Consider the following 21,507-nt stretch of genomic DNA (forward strand, 5'->3'; position numbering starts at 1 on the left):
TTTATATCTCCTAGGCTCCAATGGCATTGAGCTGTTGCAGTTTTTTTTGGGATGATGGGAGCTGTAGTTTGACAAGGCTCCGGCACTCTTGGGCAGAGGAGGCAAAAGACCTTGCAAAACCCGAACTCCCAGGATATTATTGTTATTATTATTATTATTATTATTATTATTATTATTATTATTATTATTATTATTATTATTATTATTATTATTACTATTGTCATGTAATTATATTTTCCAAATGGCTCAATGATATATCAATGGGATTCCTTATGTCTTTTCTCTTTGTCGCCCTCCTGTGGACAGAAGAATATTGCACTTGCCTTGGGATTCTGATTCGCAGCTCTTTGCTGCCATCAAATGGTCAGAGAGGGAAGTGCAGCCTCGAGCGTTGAAGGCGCCTTTGTGCTGCACTTCCCTACCTGACCATTTGATGGCAGCAGAGAGCAAAGAATCAGTTTCAAGGCAAGTGCAATATTCTTCTGTCCACAGGAGGGCGACAAACGGAAAAGCCATTAGGACTTAATGTAATATTAATTGATATTTCTTTGAGCTATAACAGATTAAAAAAATACTAATATTAATAATAATAATCTTGGGAGTGAGAGGTTTGCAAGGCCTTTCCCCTCCTCTACCCAAGAGTGCTGGTGCCTTGCCAAACTACAACTCCCACCATCCCATGCAACCTCTGCAACTTTGCAACCGCAGAATACTATGGCCATGTTCCCAAAGCATTCTCTCCTGACGTTTTGCCCACATTTATGGCAGGCATCCTCATAGGTTGTAAAACTAAGTAAGGGAGGTTTATCTATCTCTGGAATAATGTCCAGGGCGAGAGAAAGAACTCTTGTCTTGGAGGCCAGTGTGAATGTTGCCATTGGCCGCCTTGATCAGCATTGAATGGCCTTGCAGCATCAAAGACTGGCTGCATTGCTGCCTGGGGGAATCCTTTGTTGTGAACGCGTTAGCTGGCCCTTATTGTTTCCTGTCTGGAATTCCTGTAGACTCGCAGGCCTGGGATAGTGAGCAGTTATCGCACTTTAACTCTCCTTTTTATAAATATTTGAGTTTTTCTTTGCTGCCTAGAAACCATAACTTTTGGGGCTTTTTCCTTCTATTTTCCTTTCATTCTGCCTTCCTGCTTTCAAAATGGCTTAAAATTAGATGTACGTGCAATATATTTTATTATTAGCAAAGCACACCATTAGCATTATATATTAGTATATTGTACTATAACATCACACTGCATTATTATTTATAATATATATTAATATATTGTATTATATTGTATTACTTTATAATATAATTATCAATATTATATGTATATACAATATAGGTTAAAGGTAAAGGTTTTCGTGACCGACTATGAGGTTTGGTGCTCATCTCCATTTCTCAGCCAAAGAGCCAGTATTGTCCATAGACACCTCCAAGGGCATATGGCCACAGACATGACTGCATGGCGCACCGTTACCTTCCCGCCAGAGCGATACCTATTGATCTACTCACATTGGCATGTTTTCAAGAGTAGTTTTACAAGCAAAGAGAAACTTCCTGACCCAAAGCCATGCCTGTCTACATTGAGGGCTCCTGGGAGCTGCAGTTTGGCATGGCACCAGAACTATCTGGTTTGGGCCCTTGTAAAACTTGACCTCCCTGGGTCCTATAGCAGGTAGTTTGGCAGAGGAGGCGAAAGGCCTAGCGAACTATATCACTGAGGTTCCCATAGCATTGAGCTGTTGCAGAGGTTGTATGGGATGGTGGGAGTTGTAGTTTGGCAAGGCACCATTACTCTTGGGCAGAGGGGGCGAAAGGCCTTGCAAACCTCTAACTCCCTAGATTATTATTAGTAATATTAGTATTATTTAAGATAGCCATGGCTCAAAGTAATATCAATGAGATCCCCATTAAACCCTTATGGCCTTTCCGTTTGTCGCCTTCCTGTGGACAGAAGAATATTGCACTTGACTTCAGATTCTGATTCTTAGCCCTCTGCTGCCATCAAATGGTCAGTTAGGGAATTGCAGCCTCAGTGTTATATTTCCCCCCAAAATTGCCTTGAGATTCTCATCTGCAATCCTTTGCTGCCATCACGTGGCATATTCGAGAAGTGCAGCCTTGAGTTTTATTTACTGCATCGAACCCATAATTTTTTGGTTTTTTTCCTTTCATATTGGCTTCCTGCTTTCAGAGTGGCTTACAAATTATATGTACGTACAATATATTCTATATTAGCATAGAACAACATTAGCGTTATATATTACTACATTGCACTAAGACATCATACTGTATTATTATTAGTAATATCACATGTAATATATAATTAATATTATTACATTACTATTAGTATTACATTGTATTACATTCTAATATAAATATCAATACTATATGTATAGACAATATATATATTATTCTATATTATGTTGTATATTGGCCCCAGAGCATCAGATGGTAATGGGGGGAGGGCCCCCCAACTGATGGCATAGGCAACAAGTGTTACTACGGCTACTAGCAGCAGCAACAACAACAACAACAATAATATCCCGGGAGTTGAAGTTTTGCCTATCGCCTCTTCTACCCACGAATGCTGGAGCCTCATCACTGGAAGGAGTCGAATTGGAATCTATGGGTCCTAGACCGCAAAGAACAACTTCCTGACCCAAAGCCATGACTGTCTACGTTGTGGGCTCCTGGGAGTTGCAGTTTGGCATGGCAGCAGCACCTCTGGTTTGAACCCTTGTAAAACTAGACCTTCCATGGTCCTATAGCATGTCGTTTGGCAGAGGAAGCGAAAGGACAAGAGAACTATATCTCCCAGTGTGTTGTTGAAGGCTTTCATGGCCAGAATCACTGGGTTGTAGTGCATTTTCCGGGCTGTCTGGCCAAGTTCCAGAAGCATTCTCTTCTGACGTTTCGCCCACATCTATGGCAGGCATCCTCTGGGGAGAGAGGGCAGTCTAGAAATAAAGTTTTATTATTATTTCAATCTTATTATTTTATTCTTATTGGAAAACTAAGCAAGGGGGGTTTATATCTCCTAGGCTCCAATGGCATTGAGCTGTTGCAGAGTTTGTATGGGATGGAGGGAGATGTAGTTTGGCAGGGCTCTTGGGCAGAGGGGATGAAAGGCCTTGCAAACCTCTACCTCCCAAGATTATTATTAGTAGTATTAATATTAATTAAGAGTGCCCTGGATCAAAGAAAGATCAATGATATTCCAATTAAACCCTATGGCTTTTCCGTTTGTCGCCCTCCTGTGGACAGAGGAATATTGCACTTGCCTTGGGATTGTGATTATTGGCCCTCTGCTGCCATCAAATGGTCAGTTAGGGAAGTGCAGCCTCAGTGTTATATTTTCCCCAATATTGCCTTGAGATTGTCATCTGCAGTCTTTTGCTGCCATCACGTGGCCCAATCGGGAAGTGCAGCCTTGAGCAATAATATCAATATTATTGTGTCAGCACAGAGGCTTCTCCATTGCTCAAGGCTGCAATACTGGGAGTTATAGTTTTGCAAGGGCATCTCAATCATGCCACTGACTCACCCCACTGCGACGGGGCAATGTAGGGATGGTTTGGCACCCCTTCCCATTGCCGTGGCCCGGTGCTGTGGCCTCCGGGATCTGCAGTTTGCCGTGGTCCCATGGCTCTCTCATAGGGGGTGATGCACTATGGAACTTCTACAACACATTCCTATATTACTATATAGCACTATGCCATCATACTGTATTATTCTTAGTAATAAACATGTAATATATAATTATTATTATTATATTACTATTAGTATTATATTGTATTGCGTTATAATATAATTATCAATATTACATGTAAATACAATTTAGGTTAAAGGTAAAGGTTTTCCCCTGACGTTAATTCCAGTCGTGTCCGATTCTGGGGGTTGGTGCTCATCTCCATTTCTTAGCTGAAGAGCCAGCATTGTCCGTAGACACCTCCAAGGTCATGTAGCCACTGGCATGACTGCATGGAGCACTGTTACCGTCCCACAGGAGCAGTATCTATTGATCTACTCACATTGGCATGTTTTCAAGAGTAGTTTTACAAGCAAAGAGAAACTTCCTGACCCAAAACCATGCCTGTTTTCATTGAGGGCCACTGGGAATACCAGTTCAGCATGGCAGCAGCACTCTCTAGTTCGGGCCCTTGTAAAACTAGACCTCCCAGGGTCCTATAGCATGTCGTTTGGCAGAGGAGGCGACAGGCCTAGAGAACTACATCTCCCAGTGTGTTGTCGAAGGCTTCCATGGCCGGAATCATTGGTTGTTGTGCGTTTTCCAAGCTGTATGGCCATGTTCCAGAAGCATTCTCTCCTGACGTTTCACCCATATCTATTGTCAGAGTGAAAGGTCTCGCCATGCCGTAGATATCACAATATCAATATTCAATGTTTCGATCGCGAAAGGAAGCGAACCAACTGAGTGTGAGCAGAGTTGTGTGACAATTGTGAAGCCAAGAGAGCGATATATATATATATATATATGTGTGTGTGTGTCTACCGTGTTCAGATGGTGTTGGCGATGAAGTTGAAGGATCCACCGCAGCGTCGCAAATGCGTCTATTATTATTATTTACTTCCTATCATAATAACCAGTACTTTTGAATCATGCATTCTTCCCGGAAGACATTCCTAATGATACGCCCTGAAACGTTCTCTGTGGACCTGTGTGCACACATACGAAAGAGCTGAAACCAGAGTGCCAATTTATATGTATGTATATATGTATACATATATTTCCGTAACTTTATATGTGATGTGAAACCCTGGGCCAACCAATACATTTCAGAGAGTCGGGGTTTTGGATAGAAAACTGGAACGTTGTTATTACAGCTCTTCTTTTTGGGACCATTTTTGGCCGGAAGAAACGAGGGAAAATTCACTTGTGGCCTCTTTGGAACTTGGAAAAAGTTTCCGTCTTTTGGGTCACACACCCTTAGTTGTGGATGCTGGGCGTTGTGGTCCGAAAAGCGTTCTCTTTGTGCAACTAATTCGGACTAATCCAGTGACATAAATGAGCCTTTTTTTCCCCCGGCGCCGTTTGCCTACAACCGTCAAAAGCAGATCGGAACCCAAGGAAGGGGTCGGAGTTCTGGGTTGGGCCTTTTGTTGGGTTGCGCGCACACGGAAACAAAATAATCACTGTAAAGCACTTTTATTATTATTAATAATAATTCAATTTAAAAAGAGCATTTACAACTGAGCCTTGCTCGCTCGCCCGGCTCTTGTTTTGTATTTTTGTTTATTACAAAACGGTATTTGTTCGTTTAAAGAGAAAAAAAAAACAGGAAACGGTTTGATTTTTCAGAGCAAGGCAACCCTTCTTATTCTTTTTTTATTTAAAAAGGCCCTGGCGGCAGGAATATAGTGTAAAAATCATTGGAAACACTGAAAGGCATCAATACATATTGGAATAATATACACTTTGTACAAACGAAAATTACACACCGTTCATTATTTCTTTTGTTTTGTTTTGTTCGGAGGTTCTGGTTCAGAAACTGAGGTCCGAATAATTCATGGCTCCCGGAAGCGGAACATTGAGGCCGCCGTAGTCCAGCATGTACATGGGCCACTGCTGCCCAAGGAGGCAAGAAAAAAGGGATTTAATACAATAATAATAACAATAATATTTATTTATTCCCAATATTTATATCCCGCACTTCTCATCCGAAGGGACTCAGGGAGGCTTACAACACCGGCACAATTAGGTGCCTGTACAAAAACAATCCACAATACATAAAATCAGTTAAAAACAATTAAATACAATATAAAATTGCAGTATATACATTTTAAAAAATATATATGCTCAGATCCGTTCATCCGAAATGGTAGAAGAAAGGCAGTCGGAAAAAGCCAACAATAATAATATAATGTGGAAAAAAGGCAGGCGGAAAAGGCCATTAATAATAAAAATGTTGTTAATATAATAATATGGTGCAAGAAAGGCAAGTGGAAAAGGCCATTAATAATAATAATGATAATAATAGTACAATATGGTGGAATAATAATAATCATCATCACCCAGTAATAATATGGTGGAAAAAAGGCAGAAAAAGCCATTAGTAATAGCAATAATATAATATGGTCGAAGACAAGCTGGCGGAAATGGCGATTAATAATAATTATAATATGGTGGAAGACAGGCGGAAAAGGCCATTAATCATAATCATAATAATAATTATGTGGAAGAAAGGGAGGTGGGAAAATATAATAGAATATAATATGCTAGAAGAAAGGTAGGCAGAAAAAGCCTTTCAAATATTATGCAAAATCATGTGTGTAATAATAATATGAAATAATAAATAATATAGTATAATAATGATGTAAAATAATAATATAATATAATATGAAATACCGAATAACAAAATAATATAATAATGATGCAAAATAATAATAAAATGACAACATAATACAAAATACTGTGTATTATAATATGAAATAACAGAATAATATAATAATGATGCAATATAATAATATAATATGAAATAAGAACAAAATAATATAATAATGATCAAAAACAATAATAATAATATAAATTAATATAAGATCGAAATAATATAGGGATGCAAAATAATAGTAATATAATAATAATATAAAATAACAACAATAATGCAAAATACTGTATTATAATAACATGAAATAACAGAATAATATAATAACGATGCAAAATAATAATAATATAATACAATGAAATAAATATAATATCAAATAAGAACAAAATAATATAACATAATAATAATGTAAAATGATAATATAAAAAACAAATAATATCAGGATGCAAAATAATAAAAATAAAAACAATATAATATAAAATAACATAATAATGCAAAATCATATGTATAATAATATGAAATAATAACAACATAATAATGCAAAATACTGTGTATTATAATAATATGAAATAACAGAATAATATAATAACGATGCAAAATAATAATATAATAAAATATGAAATAAATATTATATGAAATAAGAACAAAATAATATAATATAATAATAATGTAAAATGATAATAATATAAAAACCAAATAATATAAGGATGCAAAATAATAGAAATAATATAATATAAAATAACAACATAATAATGCAAAATCATGTCTATAATAATAATATGAAATAATAAAGAAATAATATATTATAAACGTGGTGTAACATAATATGTATGATAATAATATAATATGAAATAATAACACAATTTATAATATAATCTAAAGGCCTTTTCCTGACGTTCTCCTCAGCGGCGCTTCGCTCGCCTCACTCACCCCGGCCGCCATCTTGGCTGTTCCCTTCCCCGGCTCTCACGCGCCAGGGGCGGGCCACGCCCCTTGCCCCGCCCCCAAGTCCCGGCAGGTCCATCACACAACCCGTCCCTTCCGTCGCCAACCCTGACACATCCATGGACATAATATTCAAACAATATAATCATACGTAACGATTATTAATAAGCTCGAATACTATATATCTCTGATATTATAAAATTATTTATTTTGTATTATTGCGGCTACGATGGGAAACGCCCCCGCACTACATATCTGCCAGGACGCGCTTCGACCAATGAGGGAGCGAAGGAAGGGGAAAGGGGCGGGACCTCCCAAGCAACAACCAATGGGAGAAGAAAACGGAGGCGGGAAAGGGAGGGATAGGAGGATCATAGAGGTACGAAAAGTAAAGAGCGCTCCTGCAATGCAGAAAGAAAACATAGACGTATGAAAAGTAAAGAGCGCCCCCTCAATGCGGAAATGGAACATAGAGGTATGAAAAGCAAAGAGCACCCCCGCAATGCGGAAATGGAACATAGAGGTATGAAAAGTAAAGAGCGCCCACGCAATGCGGAAATGGAACATAGAAGTATGAAAAGTAAAGAGCGCCCCCGCAATGCGGAAATGGAACCTAGAGGTATGAAAAGCAAAGAGCGCTCCTGCAATGCAGAAAGTGAACATAGAAGTAGGAAAACTAAAGAGCGCTCCTGCAATGCAGAAAGTAAACATAGACGTATGAAAACTAAAGAGCGCTCCTGCAATGCAGAAAGTAAACACATAGACGTATGAAAAGGAAAGAGCGCCCCCTTAATGCGGAAATGGAACATAGAGGTATGAAAAGCAAAGAGCGCCCCCGCAATGCGGAAATGGAACATAGAGGTATGAAAAGTAAAGAGCGCTCCTGCAATGCGGAAATAGAACATAGAGGTATGAAAAGTAAAGAGCGCCCCTGCTTTGATGAAATGGAACCTAGAGGTATGAAAAGGAAAGAGAGCCCCTGCAATGCAGATATGGAACATAGAGGTATGAAAAGTAAAGAGACCCCCGCAATGCGGAAATGGAACATAGAAGTATGAAAAGTCAAGAGCGCTCCTGCAATGCAGAAAAGGAACATAGAGATATGAAAAGTAAAGAGCGCCCCTGCTTTGAAGAAATGGAACATAGACGTATGAAAAGCAAAGAGCGCCCCTACAATGCAGAAATGGAACATAGAGGTATGAAAAGCAAAGAGCGCACCTGCAATGCAAAAATGGAACATAGAAGTATGAAAAGTAAAGAGCGCCTCTGCAATGCAGAAAAGCAACAGAGATATGAAAAGTAAAGAGCACCCCTGCAATGCAGAAATGGAACATAGAGGTATGAAAAGTAAAGAGCGCTCCTGCAATGCAGAAATGGAACATAGAGATATGAAAAGTAAAGAGCGCCCCTGCTTTGAAGAAATGGAACATAGAAGTATGAAAAGTAAAGAGCGCCCCTGCAACGCAGAAATGGAACATAGAGGTATGAAAAGTAAAGAGCGCCCCTGCAAGGCAGAAAGACAACCTAGAGGTATGAAAAGTAAAGAGCACCCCTGCAATGCAGAAAAGCAACATAGAGGTATGAAAAGTAAAGAGCGCCCCTGTAATGCAGAAAGGAAATAGAGAAGTATGAAAATCAAAGAGTGCCCCTGCAATGCAGAAAGGGAATGTAGAGGTATGAAAAGCAAAGAGCGCCCCTGCAATGCAAAAAGGCAACATAGAGGTATGAAAAGGAAAGAGAGCCCCTGCAATGCAGAAATGGAACATAGAGGTATGAAAAGTAAAGAGACCCCCGCAATGCGGAAATGGAACATAGAAGTATGAAAACTCAAGAGCGCTCCTGCAATGCAGAAAAGGAACATAGAGGTATGAAAAGCAAAGAGCGCACCTGCAATGCAAAAATGGAACATAGAAGTATGAAAAGTAAAGAGCGCCTCTGCAATGCAGAAAAACAACAGAGATATGAAAAGTAAAGAGCGCCCCTGCAATGCAGAAAATCAACATAGAGGTATGAAAAGTAAAGAGCGCTCCTGCAATGCAGAAAAGCAACAGAGATATGAAAAGTAAAGAGCGCCCCTGCAATGCAGAAAAGCAACATAGAGGTATGAAAAGTAAAGAGCGCTCCTGCAATGCAGAAAAGCAACAGAGATATGAAAAGTAAAGAGCGCTCCTGCAATGCAGAAAAGGAACATAGAGATATGAAAAGTAAAGAGCGCCCCTGCTTTGAAGAAATGGAACATAGAAGTATGAAAAGTAAAGAGCGCCCCTGCAACGCAGAAATGGAACATAGAGGTATGAAAAGTAAAGAGCGCCCCTGCAAGGCAGAAAGACAACCTAGAGGTATGAAAAGTAAAGAGCACCCCTGCAATGCAGAAAAGCAACATAGAGGTATGAAAAGTAAAGAGCACCCCTGTAATGCAGAAAAGGAACATAGCGGAGCATTGGATGTACCAGCCTGGGCGCAGAATACAGTAGAGTCTCACTTATCCAACATTTGCTTATCCAACATTCTGGATTATCCAACGCACTCGACCTTTTAGTAGTCAATGCTTCTGTAGTCAATGTTTTCAATGTTTTGGTGCTAAATTCGTAAATACAATTACTACATAGTATTACTGCATATTGAAGTAATTTTTCTGTCAAATTTGTTGTATAACGTGATGATTTGGTGCTTAATTTGTAAAATCATAATGTAATTTTATGTCTAATAGTCTTTTCCTCAATCCCTCCTTATTATCCAACATATTCGCTTATCCAACGTTCTGCCGGCCCATTTGTTTGATAAGTGAGACTCTACCGTAATAATATTGGACCTCCGAGGCGGTCTTCCATGGTTGTGGGCGAAACATGAGGAGAGAATGCTTCACGCTTGCCTCCAACATGCACGAGTTCTTTCTTCCTCCCACCCTGGACATCATCCCACAGATAGATAATAAACCCTTCTTGCCTGGTTTCCCACAAACCTCACGACCTCTGAGGATGCCTGTCAGTAATGTGGGCGAAACGTCAGGAGAGAGTGCTTTTTGGATGGCCTTCTGTCAGGAGGGCTTTAATAGTATCCTTCCAGTCAGGCAGACTGGGGTTGGACTCGATGGGCTTTGGGTCCCCTTCAAACTCTAAAATTCTATGACAGGCTGGATGTTCACCTGTCGGGAGGGCTTTGATGGTGTCCTTCCAGCTTGGCAGACTGGGGTTGGACTAGATGGCCTCCAGGATCCCTTCCAAATGTAAGATTCTATGCCTCTAAAGCTTTACTTCTCCATAGAACTAATTATAACAGTGAGGATGAATGGCCATCTCTCAGGAGGGATCAGATGGTGCCTTCCTACCTATAACATGCTGTCTTGGTGCTTAATTTGTAAAATCATAACCTATTTTGATGTTTAATAGGCTTTTCCTTAATCTTTCCAACATATTCGATTATGTAATTATTAAATTGTATTGCATCGGATTATCATTATATGTGTATATAGTACATGAGTATAGTATGTTTGGGACTCAAACTCCCACAATGCCTAGCAGCCTGCCTACGGGTTGGGGAAGAGTCCAAAACACCAGGAGCGAAGGCCAAAGTGGGTTTTCCTGCCTGGGATTCCTTCCGCGCCTTGGCCTGCGAACGTTGTTTGGAAGGCCACGCTCCCGGCTCCCTTCCTCCTCCCGGGTCTTGGCGACGAGGCCCCGATGGAGCCGGGTCGCCGTGGAATCGGCCGCCCCGAACGACTTACCGGGCCGGGCAACCATCTTGCCGCCCTGTGACGTAGGCCGCGCAGACGCAGAAGTGAAGGGAATGCCTGCAGTGGGTGGGGGCTAAGTTCCCCCAAATATGGAACAGGCCGCGCAGCCGCAGAAAGGAAAGGGGTGCCTGTAGTGGGCGGGGCCAAGTTCCCTCAAATACGGAACAGGCCGCGCAGCCGCAGAAGGGAAAAGGATGGCTGTAGTAGGCGGGGCCGTTTCTACTAGGGAGCAGGCCGCGCATGCGCAGGAGTGTCTGCAGTGCCTTCCCTGCTCCATGCTTGTTAGTAGTCCCTGTGTACTTTCACACAGGAAAGGCTCTGCAGATTAATCCTGCCAGAGAAGTCAACCCATGAAGCAACCTGGACACAGAATATTTTATTTATTTATGACAGTATTTCTTCCCAGACCTTCTCACCCAATAAGAGGAGACTCATGGTGGCTTACAAATAGATAACAGTTATAAACAATTACAATCACATTTCAACTCAATTTAAAATTCAAGTTACATTAAAACATTCGTAAAATTATTAACCTCATTTCTATCCCGCTCATTTATGGAGATGAGCGGCATACAAGATACATCCAGACAAAAATTCAATGCAAATAAAGCAAACATTACATAAAATCAATAGAAACAATCAACATATAAATACACTTTAGTGCCATGTAGGCAGTGTTAAATACTCTGGCAATGGCCAGATGTACTTGGGGTGCAAGAAAATTGTGTTTATTAATAATAATACTTTATTTTTATACCCCGCTCCCATGTCACATGTAATAAAGTCATACATTAAAAACGATATAAATAATAAAACCATATGACAGAATATCAGAACAATGAGTCTGAGCACAGTGCAAAACTTAAAGTGTTTCTCTTGACTTTATTTGTAGAAAACAAGGTTTATAAAAGGCAGCAGCACAAACTGTATTGTAATCTAGATGTTTAAGGCTGTCAAAAATTAAACGTTTGAATAATAACCAGAAAACACCTTTTTTTGGGAAGAGTTTTATTCTGGAACGCTGACATTGTTGGAAAGGGGTCGAGCTCATCAGCCAGAACGGCAAGGCGTCCTGCTCTCTGGGATCTCCTTACGTCCGTCCGTCCATCCATCTGTCCGTCCTTGGCTCTTGTCCAGGAGGAGCCCCTCCCTCGGCGATTCCGGAGACATAGAACAAGGGAGAAAACAAGTGTCAGAAGGGCTGAACCAAGGGAGCATCTCGCTTTTGGGGGCTCTTGGGAACTGTGGCTTTTTGTACTAGGATCCCCTTCCACCAGGCATTTATTTATGGGGAGCGGGGGTCCCTGCACAGAGAAAAGGGGGTCCTAAGGGGGTCCCACGTTTGCATCCAGAACCAGGCTCCCTGTTGCATGAGGAACGCAGCTGCCGGGGAGGGAGGGCTGTCCGTTGGCCCTGGGCGGATGGCGGAGGGGCTTTCTAGGCCGTCGGATTGGGGGAGAGCGGGGACCAAACACTGGGGTCCCGAGGGGGGGCGCTCCCAGCGCAGGGCAGAGACAGGGTTAGGGTTCTTCCCACCCGAGGCCCGGAGGCCCCCTCCCAGCTTGGTTCTTGCCAACAGGCAAAAACAGCCCTATTTAAAATTCCTGCTCTAGTTAGAAATGGGTTAGTAGGGTTAGCAGGTTACGGTTAGTTCAGGTATTAATCTGAGCTGCTACGAGATGTTTAAAATGCCCGTGACGTGAGCTGGGAGCAGCCGCTCGGGTCCCCAGAGTTGTTTCCTTGGGTGCAAGGGTTTTAATATATATATTTATATTTTTATATCCCGCTGTCCCGCCAGCCGCGACCCCCTGCCCGTCTAGGGAGATCCGCCCACCCCCCACGATCTGCCCAGGGTAAAGGGAGGACCCGCTCGTCCCTGAGTGGGGCCTCAATGCCACACTCAAGCGGAGCTGTGAATGTGTTCCTCAAAGGAAGGCCTAGCGCACAGGGAGCCTGCTTTCTGATGCAAAGGTAGGAGTGAAATGCCTGGTCTGACACATTAATGACAGGGGATCTCAGTTGGGGGGCCCTCCCCCTAGCAACAACATAATACTAATAATACAATCAGTGGGGGGGCCCTCCCCCTAGCAACAACATGGTCCTATGTAATAACATTGTGCTAGAATAATAATATACTCTATTAATGTCATATGGAGACTAATATCAATAACTAATATTAACATCTAATAACATTGTGCTAGGATAATAATGTACTCTATTAATGTCATATTGAGACTAATATGAATAACTAATATTAACATTGTGCTAGGATAATATATACTCAATGTCATATCTATACTAATATCAATAACTAATAAAAACATCTAATAACCAAGATGCTCCTCCCCCAATAACATGCTATTCTAATTTATATTGTATAATCATCCAACACTCTCTTATCCAACATTCTGGATTATTCAACGCATTTTTGTAGTCCATGTTTTCAATGCGTCGTGATGTTTTGGTGCTAAATCCGTAAATACAGTAATTACTACATAGCATTACTGCATATTGAACTACTTTTTCTGTCAAATGATGTTTTGGTGCTTAATTTGTAAAATCATCAACTAATTTGATGTTTAATAGGCTTTTCCATAATGCCTCCTTATTATCCAACAGCGCAGGCTGGAAAGCAAGCCAGCTGCAATTAACTGCAATGAATCACTCTGACCAGGAAGTCACGAGTTCGAGGCCCGCTCGGAGCCTGTTTGTTTGTCTTTGTTCTATGTTAAAAGGCATTGAATGTTTGCCTATATGTGCCATGTGATCCGCCCTGAGTCCCCTTCGGGGTGAGAAGGAAGGGCGGAATATAAATGCTGTAAATGAATAATAAATATCAACAAATCACTCTGACCAGGAGGTCATGAGTTCGAGGCCAGCCCAGTAAAATGCTGTAAATAAATAAATAAATATTCGCTGGCCTATTTATGTAGATGACTCTACATCTAGCAAATAAATAAATAATGCAATATAATACTAACAATGATACAATATAATATGAATTACATATTATATATTAAATGTAATATTGCTAATAATGTTTCTGTATAGTGGTATAATGCAATGTAGTATATAATGCTAATATTGTGCAATGCTAATGATACAGTGTATGTAATACACCTATCTGTATTTTATGATGTGTTTTATGAATACTGATGTAAGTTAATGATGATTTATATTGCACTGTATGGTTTTTATATATGCGTTTTATTGTTAAGCTGCCCTGAGTCCCCTTTAAGGGGAGAGACAGCGGGATATAAATATTGTAATAAATAAATAAATATGTAAATATAACTCGTAAGCCGTCTGAGTCCCCTTTAAGGGGAGACAGCGGGATATAAATATTGTAATAAATAAATAAATAAATATGTAAATATAACTCGTAAGCCGCTCTGAGTCCCCTTTTAAGGGGAGAGAGGGCGGGATATAAATGTAATAAGTTAATAAATACAAAAATCTCCTTTTACCAGGCTGCAAATTCATCATATGGGGTCCCCCAATGCCTGGCTATGCAGAATAGGCTGTAGCCCATAGGCCTGCATTTAGGTTAAGATTCTCCCAGGCATCCTATTAAAAATAGAGGGTCCCTCACCTTGCGTTAACCAAAGGGGTTCCCACCTGCTAGGTTTGGCTTTAAACGCAGCGGGTCCCTCAGAAGCCTGGTTTTAAATTAATTGCAAACCTCCTTTAACGAGGGTTTGCCTTACAAATGGAGTTTTCCACGTGGAAAGGTTGGCATTAAAAGGGAGTCCACGTATACCTTGAATGGATTTGAACTGAACACACCTATCAGTATTTTATAATGTGTTTTATGAATACTGATGTAAGTTAATGATGATTTATATTGCACTGTATGGTTTTTTATATATGCGTCTTATTGTTAAGCCGCCCTGAGTCCCCTTTTAAGGAGAGAGGGAGGGATATAAATATTGTAATAAATAAATATGTAAATATAACTTGTAAGCCACTCTGAGTCCCCTTTAAGGGGAGAGACAGCGGGATATAAATATTGTAATAAATAAATAAATATGTAAATATAACTCGTAAGCCGTCTGAGTCCCCTTTAAGGGGAGACAGCGGGATATAAATATTGTAATAAATAAATAAATAAGTAAATATAACTCGTAAGCCGCTCTGAGTCCCCTTTTAAGGGGAGAGAGGGCGGGATATAAATGTAATAAGTTAATAAATACAAAAATCTCCTTTTACCAGGCTGCAAATTCATCATATGGGGTCCCCCAATGCCTGGCTATGCAGAATAGGCTGTAGCCCATAGGCCTGCATTTAGGTTAAGATTCTCCCAGGCATCCTATTAAAAATAGAGGGTCCCTCACCTTGCATTAACCAAAGGGGTTCCCACCTGCTAGGTTTGGCTTTAAACGCAGCGGGTCCCTCAGAAGCCTGGTTTTAAATTAATTGCAAACCTCCTTTAACGAGGGTTTGCCTTACAAATGGGAGTTTTCCACGTGGAAAGGTAGGCATTAAAAGGGGGTCCACGTATACCTTGAATGGATTTGAACTGAACACACCTATCTGTATTTTATAATGTGTTTTATGAATACTGATGTAAGTTAATGATGATTTATATTGCACTGTATGGTTTTTTATATATGCGTCTTATTGTTAAGCCGCCCTGAGTCCCCTTTTAAGGAGAGAGAGGGAGGGATATAAATATTGTAGTAAATAAATATGTAAATATCACTTGTAAGCCGCTCTGAGTCCCCTTTTAAGGGGAGAGAGGGCGGGATATAAATATTGTAATAAATAAATAAGTAAATATAACTTGTAAGCCACTCTGAGTCCCCTTTTAAGGGGAGAGGTCGGGATATAAATATTGTAATAAATAAATATGTAAATATAACGTAAGCTGCTCTGAGTCCCCTTTTAAGGGGAGAGAGGGCGGGATATAAATATTGTAATAAATAAATACAAAAATCTCCTTTTCCCAGGCCTCAAGTTAATAATCTGGGGTCCCCTCATGCCTGGCTATGCAGAATAGGCTGTAGCCCATAGGCCTGCATTTAGGTTAAGATTCTCCCAGGCATCCTATTAAAAATAGAGGGTCCCTCACCTTGCGTTAACCAAAGGGGTTCCCACCTGCTAGGTTTGGCTTTAAACGCAGCGGGTCCCTCAGAAGCCTGGTTTTAAATTAATTGCAAACCTCCTTTAACGAGGGTTTGCCTTACAAATGCAGTTTTCCACGTGCCAGGAATAAATACCACGTGCCAGGCCCTTTAAAAGGGGGTCCAACCTTGAATGGATTCTCTTTGCAAGCGCTTGGCCGGAAGCCCCAAACTGCTTCAAGGCATTTACAATGGCCAATCGCCGGAGTGGGAGTCCCCGATCTATTGGGGAAGAGTCCCCGTGGACCCCAGCTGTACATGTGTATGTGTGTTGTGTGTGTCATGTGTGTGTGTGTGTGTGTGCAAGGCAGCCGTGGAGGCTGGAAGGAGTGTCTCACCTGGCTTTAAGGGCTCCGCTGTAGAATCTCCTTCCCGGAATCTTCTTTTTACCTGTGTTGCAGATCCTTCCCAGACAAGAAGGATCCCTCTCGGCCGATGGGAGACGGTGTCCGGCAGGAGCCCTCCGGGAGTCCAGGCACATGGAACGGGAGAGAAAAAAGTGCATCTATACCTGACTTTTCGTGAAAACAGCCTAAGATATCTCCCCATGGCTGGCCTTACGGGTTAAAAGCAAGGAAATCCCCACATCTGGCCTTAAAGATTAAAAGAACCAGGGATTTCCCCACGTTAGGGACTTAAAGGTTAAAATAACCAGGGATCTCCCCACGTAAGGGATTTGATGGTTAAAATAACCAGGGATTTCCCCACGTAAGGGATTTAACGGTTAAAAAAAACCAGGGATATCCCCACGTAAGGGATTTAACGGTTAAAAAAAACCAGGGATATCCCCACGTAAGGGATTTAATGGTTAAAAAAACCAGGGATCTCCATATTGCCTGGTATTACGTGAAATAGGAGATCTCTATAGGGCAGGCCGCCTTGGTTTAACAGATCTCTATAGGGCAGGCCGCGTTCGTTTCTGGATAGGAGATCTCTATACGCCTAACTTTAAGAATAGAGGATCCCCTTTAACCAGGCTTTAATTAGGAATAGTGGTCCCCTGGGTGTGTGGCCTTACATAAATAAAAGGGGGTCCTACATAATAACAACAACAATAACAATAATAATAATTTTATCTGCTTCCTGGTATTTCTTTTTCCTGGAATCAATAATAATAATAATAATATCTGCTTCCTGGTATTTCTTTTTCCAGGTGCCTCGAATCAGTAATAATAATAATAATTTTATCTGCTTCCTGGTATTTTTTTCCAGGTGCCTCGAATCAATAATAATAATAATAATTTTATTTTTGTACCCTGCCACCGTCTCCCCAGAGGAACTCGGGGCGGCTCACTGATATAAAACCAGCCTACCATGCTATCGAATACAAACAATTAAATTTAAAAGGAATTAACAAAAATCACAATCATGATGCCTATGTTTGCAGTAAAAAAAAAGGTTCGCCACGTGCTAGGCGTTGGCATGAGGCACACGGCTCTGGTCTCCCCTTGAGTGTGGCCTCGAAGCTCCGCCCGGGGAGGGAGGGGGCGTCCGTTGGCCCTGGACGGATGATATACAAGCGGCAGGGTCCATGGGTTGGGGGAGAGCGAGGGGCCCAGCCCTGGCACCGTGGGGAACACTGAGGACCAAGAGGCTGCTCTCAGGACACCTTAGGGGCCTTTTGCAATGTCCTTCCATGGGGGCCCTTTTATGGGGGGCCAGGAGGCCCCCTCCCTTCCCAGCTTGGTTCTTGCCATCAGGCAGAACACAGTCCTATTTAAAAGGGCAGGGTACCCTATTTAGAATGGTGTTAGTAGGATGTTAGTGAGTTAAGGTATTGATATTTTTATTTCTAAGTTGCAAGGACATCTTAAAATGCCCGTAATGTGTGCTGCCCCCTGCGATGCCAGGGCGGGGCCCCCCGCTGACCCCCAAGCTGTGACCCCTACGGCCCGTATAGGAAGACCCATCATCTGCCTAGAACAAAGGGAGGACCCGTCCGTTCCCGAGTGGGACTTCTTCGATGCCACACGCGAGGGGAACCGTGTGCAAAGGTAACCCTTTTTTTAATGCAAAGATAGACATTAAATGCCTACCCTTACACCAATTACCCTGAAAACGACCTTTTTTGGGAGGCAGGCGGTGTCCTTGCGAGGGTGTCTTCAAGCATCTTCCGTCCTCTGTCTCTCGACCTTTTGTTTCTTTCTTCACGTTGACTTGAATTCAGTGCTGGGAGAAGAGTGAGTGGGAAGAAAGCATTCAGAAAAAAAAACAGGCATTGTCTTCTATCTATTTTGCAAGGCCAGGAAGGCAGTTCCCATCTTGCCTCCTGTACCTGTAACATGCTATGCTAATAATATAATATGTATTATGCATATATAGTATATCGTATATAATATACAATATAATAGACAATGATATAGAATAATATATTGAATATACATACAATATATTATATTATTATTATATGATATTATATTAATATTGATATAATATATTATTATTAATATAATATTATTAATATAGTATATTAATATAATATTATTATTAATATAATATTATATTCAATATATTGAATATACATACAATATAATACAATATAATATTAATTATGTTATGCATTGCCTGTAATATTTCTAATAACATTACAGTATGATGGTGTAGTACAATATAGTTATATATAATGCTATTATTGTGAATGCTAATACTTTCTATGTACATATAAAATTATATATAATATATAATCAATATCATTATATTGTGTTATTATTATATTTTATTACATTATAATATTATTATCAATATTATATGTATATACATTAAATCATATTATTATAAATTACATTGTCCATTATATACAAATACATACACACACACACACACACATATATATATAAAATTTTCAGCATAGCATTTTATGGGTCTTAAGGCTGGAAATAAATCAGATTGGTAAAAAAATGCAATTATTATTCTACTCCTTTCCTCTAGAAAGCTGTCTGAATTTTCAAAAATGTTGCCATGTGTTGTCAAAGGCTTTCATGGGTTGTTGTGAGTTTCTGGGCTGCCACCTCAAAAAGCAGGGCCAGCTAACACCTCCAAACTCAGGATTCCCCCAGGCAGGAAGCAGCCAGGCCTTGAAACTGCAGGCCATTCAATGCTAATCAAGGTGGCCAATAACAGCATTCACATTTGCCTGCAACAGACAAGGGTTCTTTCTCCCACCCTGGACATTTCGCAGACATATAAAAGCCTCACCACTCCCTTAGTTTCCAGCCATAGATGTGGGCAAAACGTCAGGAGAGAATGCTTCTGGAACAGCCCGGAAAACTCACAACAACCCAAAAATTAAGCCTTTTTTTTCTTCTCTGGAAAAGACCTTGTAATTTATTTATTTTTTGATATAATATATATTATATATTAATATAGTACAATGTAAGAAATAATAATGGGTTTCCAGAAGCATTCTCTCCTGACGTTTCACCCACATCTCTGGCAGGCATCCTCAGAGGTTGTGAGGTCTGTTGGAAACGAGGCCAGTTATATCTAAAAGCCTCACCACTCCCTTATAGTTTCCAGCAATCTATGGTTTCCTGCCATAGATGTGGCCAAAACGTCAGGAGAGAATGCTTCTGGGGCATAGCCATACAGCCTAGAAAACTCACAACAACGCAAAATTTTAGCCTTTTTCTTCTCTGGAAAAATCTTGTAATTATTTTTTTTTTGGTTGGATATAATAAAATATATTAAAATATTAATACATAAAATAGAAGTGAAAAGAAATGATCTGGATAAGAAATAAATCAGATTATAATAAATAAAAAAGAACAATATTCACCTAGTCCCTTTAGAAAAAGCTGTGGAAATTTTCAAAAATTTTGCCTTTATTTCTTCCATCCGTTTCACAAGGCTTTGCCATTTCTGAGGGAATAATAAGAAGAGATTAAGGAAAAGCCTATTAAACATTAAATTAGGTTATGATTTTACAAATTAAGCACCAAAACATCATGTTATACAACAAATTTGACAGAAAAAGTAGTTCAATACTATGTAGTAATTACTGTATTTAAGAATTTAGCACCAAAATATCACAATGCATTGAAAACATTGACTACAAAAATGCGTTGGATAATCCAGAACGTTGGATAAGCAAGTGTTGGATAAATGAGACTACTGTATTTGTAAATATTTTTTCCAAATATTTTCCTTATTTTTGGCAAATATTTCCACAAATATTTGTATGATTTTTTGGTTGAGTATTTTGTGAATATTTTATTTCAATGTTTGTGAATGTTTTCATGATTGATTTTTTCTGAATGTATTTGTGAATATTTTTATGAATATTTTTGTGAATATTTTTCCCCAAATACTTTGATTATTTTTGGCAAATATTTCTGCAAATATTTTTTTATTTTAATATTAATATTTTTATGATTTGGTAAATATTTCAGTGAACATTTTTTCCCCTGAATATTTAACTGTACAGAAGAGTCTCGCTTTTCCAAGTTTCTAGATTATCCAACCCATTTTTGTTTTCAATATATCGTGATATTTTGGTGCTAAATTCGTAAATACAGTAATTACAACATAACATTACTGCATATTGAACTACTTTTTCTGTCAAATTTGTTGTAAAACATGATGTTTTGGTGCTTAATTGGTAAAATCATAACCTAATTTGATATTTAATAGGCTTTTCCTTAATCCTTCCTTATTATCCAAGATATTCGCTTATCCAAGCTTTAGCTTGAATAAATGAGACTCTACTGTATTTTCTATTTCAAGGCTTTGTGACATGAGACGATTTGAGGCAAAAAATAATGAAATATTAATAAATGAAATAGTTTTCTTCTTTCTGTTTCACAAAGCCTTTATCCACCCTTATCTTGTGCTATTTGATGCCATTTTTGATAAAATTAAGATAAGACTAATATATAAAATAGACATTTTCCTCTTTGTATTTCAATTTTGAGGAGATTCCTGAGGTAAAGAATCCCCAAAATAACAAGGAAAGCGACATAAAATGAAGTGGGATTGGAAGAGAAGCCTTTCCTGAGGTAAAAGTGATTCCCAAAAGGAAAGGCGTCTCTTTAAACTCCAGATTAATTTCAAAGGAAGTCAAATGAACCAGGTGAGCCTGTAAAAAGGGGCCCTTATTCACCTGCTTCAGAAACGGAGCCTGTCTCTTCGGGCCTTCTAGCCGCGGCTGCCCTTTCTTTCTTTCTTTCTTTCTTCCGACCCAGGTCTTCAGAATGGCTCCCAAGACAAGCTGCCTTCTCTCTCGGCGTCCCGAGATTGTCTGAGGCAAATTTTACAATTTACAGCCAAGAAGAAGCCCCGCCTCCAAAACGGCCGGTTTTTTTTTTGGCCTTGGTCCCACCCCTTCGCCATGTGTCGCCGCCCGATTGGACGATTCTCCTGCTCGCCA

The 21,507-nt window shown here is 39.9% G+C and overlaps 2 long non-coding RNA genes across 10 annotated transcripts in view; one reads left to right on the forward strand and one right to left on the reverse strand.

Annotated features, from left to right (window-relative positions):
• LOC134293539 (uncharacterized) overlaps positions 1–5,522 on the forward strand; it is a 7,670-nt gene extending 2,148 nt beyond the window's left edge. Inside the window, exon 2 of the long non-coding RNA XR_010000493.1 lies at positions 4,843–5,522. This is a non-coding gene — a long non-coding RNA (uncharacterized LOC134293539). The remainder of the gene's footprint in view (positions 1–4,842) is intronic.
• The window catches only part of LOC103282742 (uncharacterized), a 30,719-nt gene continuing 14,516 nt past the window's right edge, over positions 5,305–21,507 (reverse strand). For 2 of the 9 annotated variants that reach the window (XR_010000490.1, XR_010000486.1), the window contains exons 4-7: positions 21,241–21,378; positions 19,918–20,000; positions 11,011–18,311; positions 5,305–5,584 (exon numbers count right to left, since the gene is read on the reverse strand). This is a non-coding gene — a long non-coding RNA (uncharacterized LOC103282742). The other 7 variants (XR_010000487.1, XR_010000489.1, XR_010000488.1 and 4 more) reach the window with 7 other exon arrangements.

This window comes from Anolis carolinensis, unplaced genomic scaffold (assembly GCF_035594765.1).
Source record: "Anolis carolinensis isolate JA03-04 unplaced genomic scaffold, rAnoCar3.1.pri scaffold_8, whole genome shotgun sequence".
In the NCBI taxonomy this organism is placed as follows: domain Eukaryota; kingdom Metazoa; phylum Chordata; class Lepidosauria; order Squamata; family Dactyloidae; genus Anolis; species Anolis carolinensis.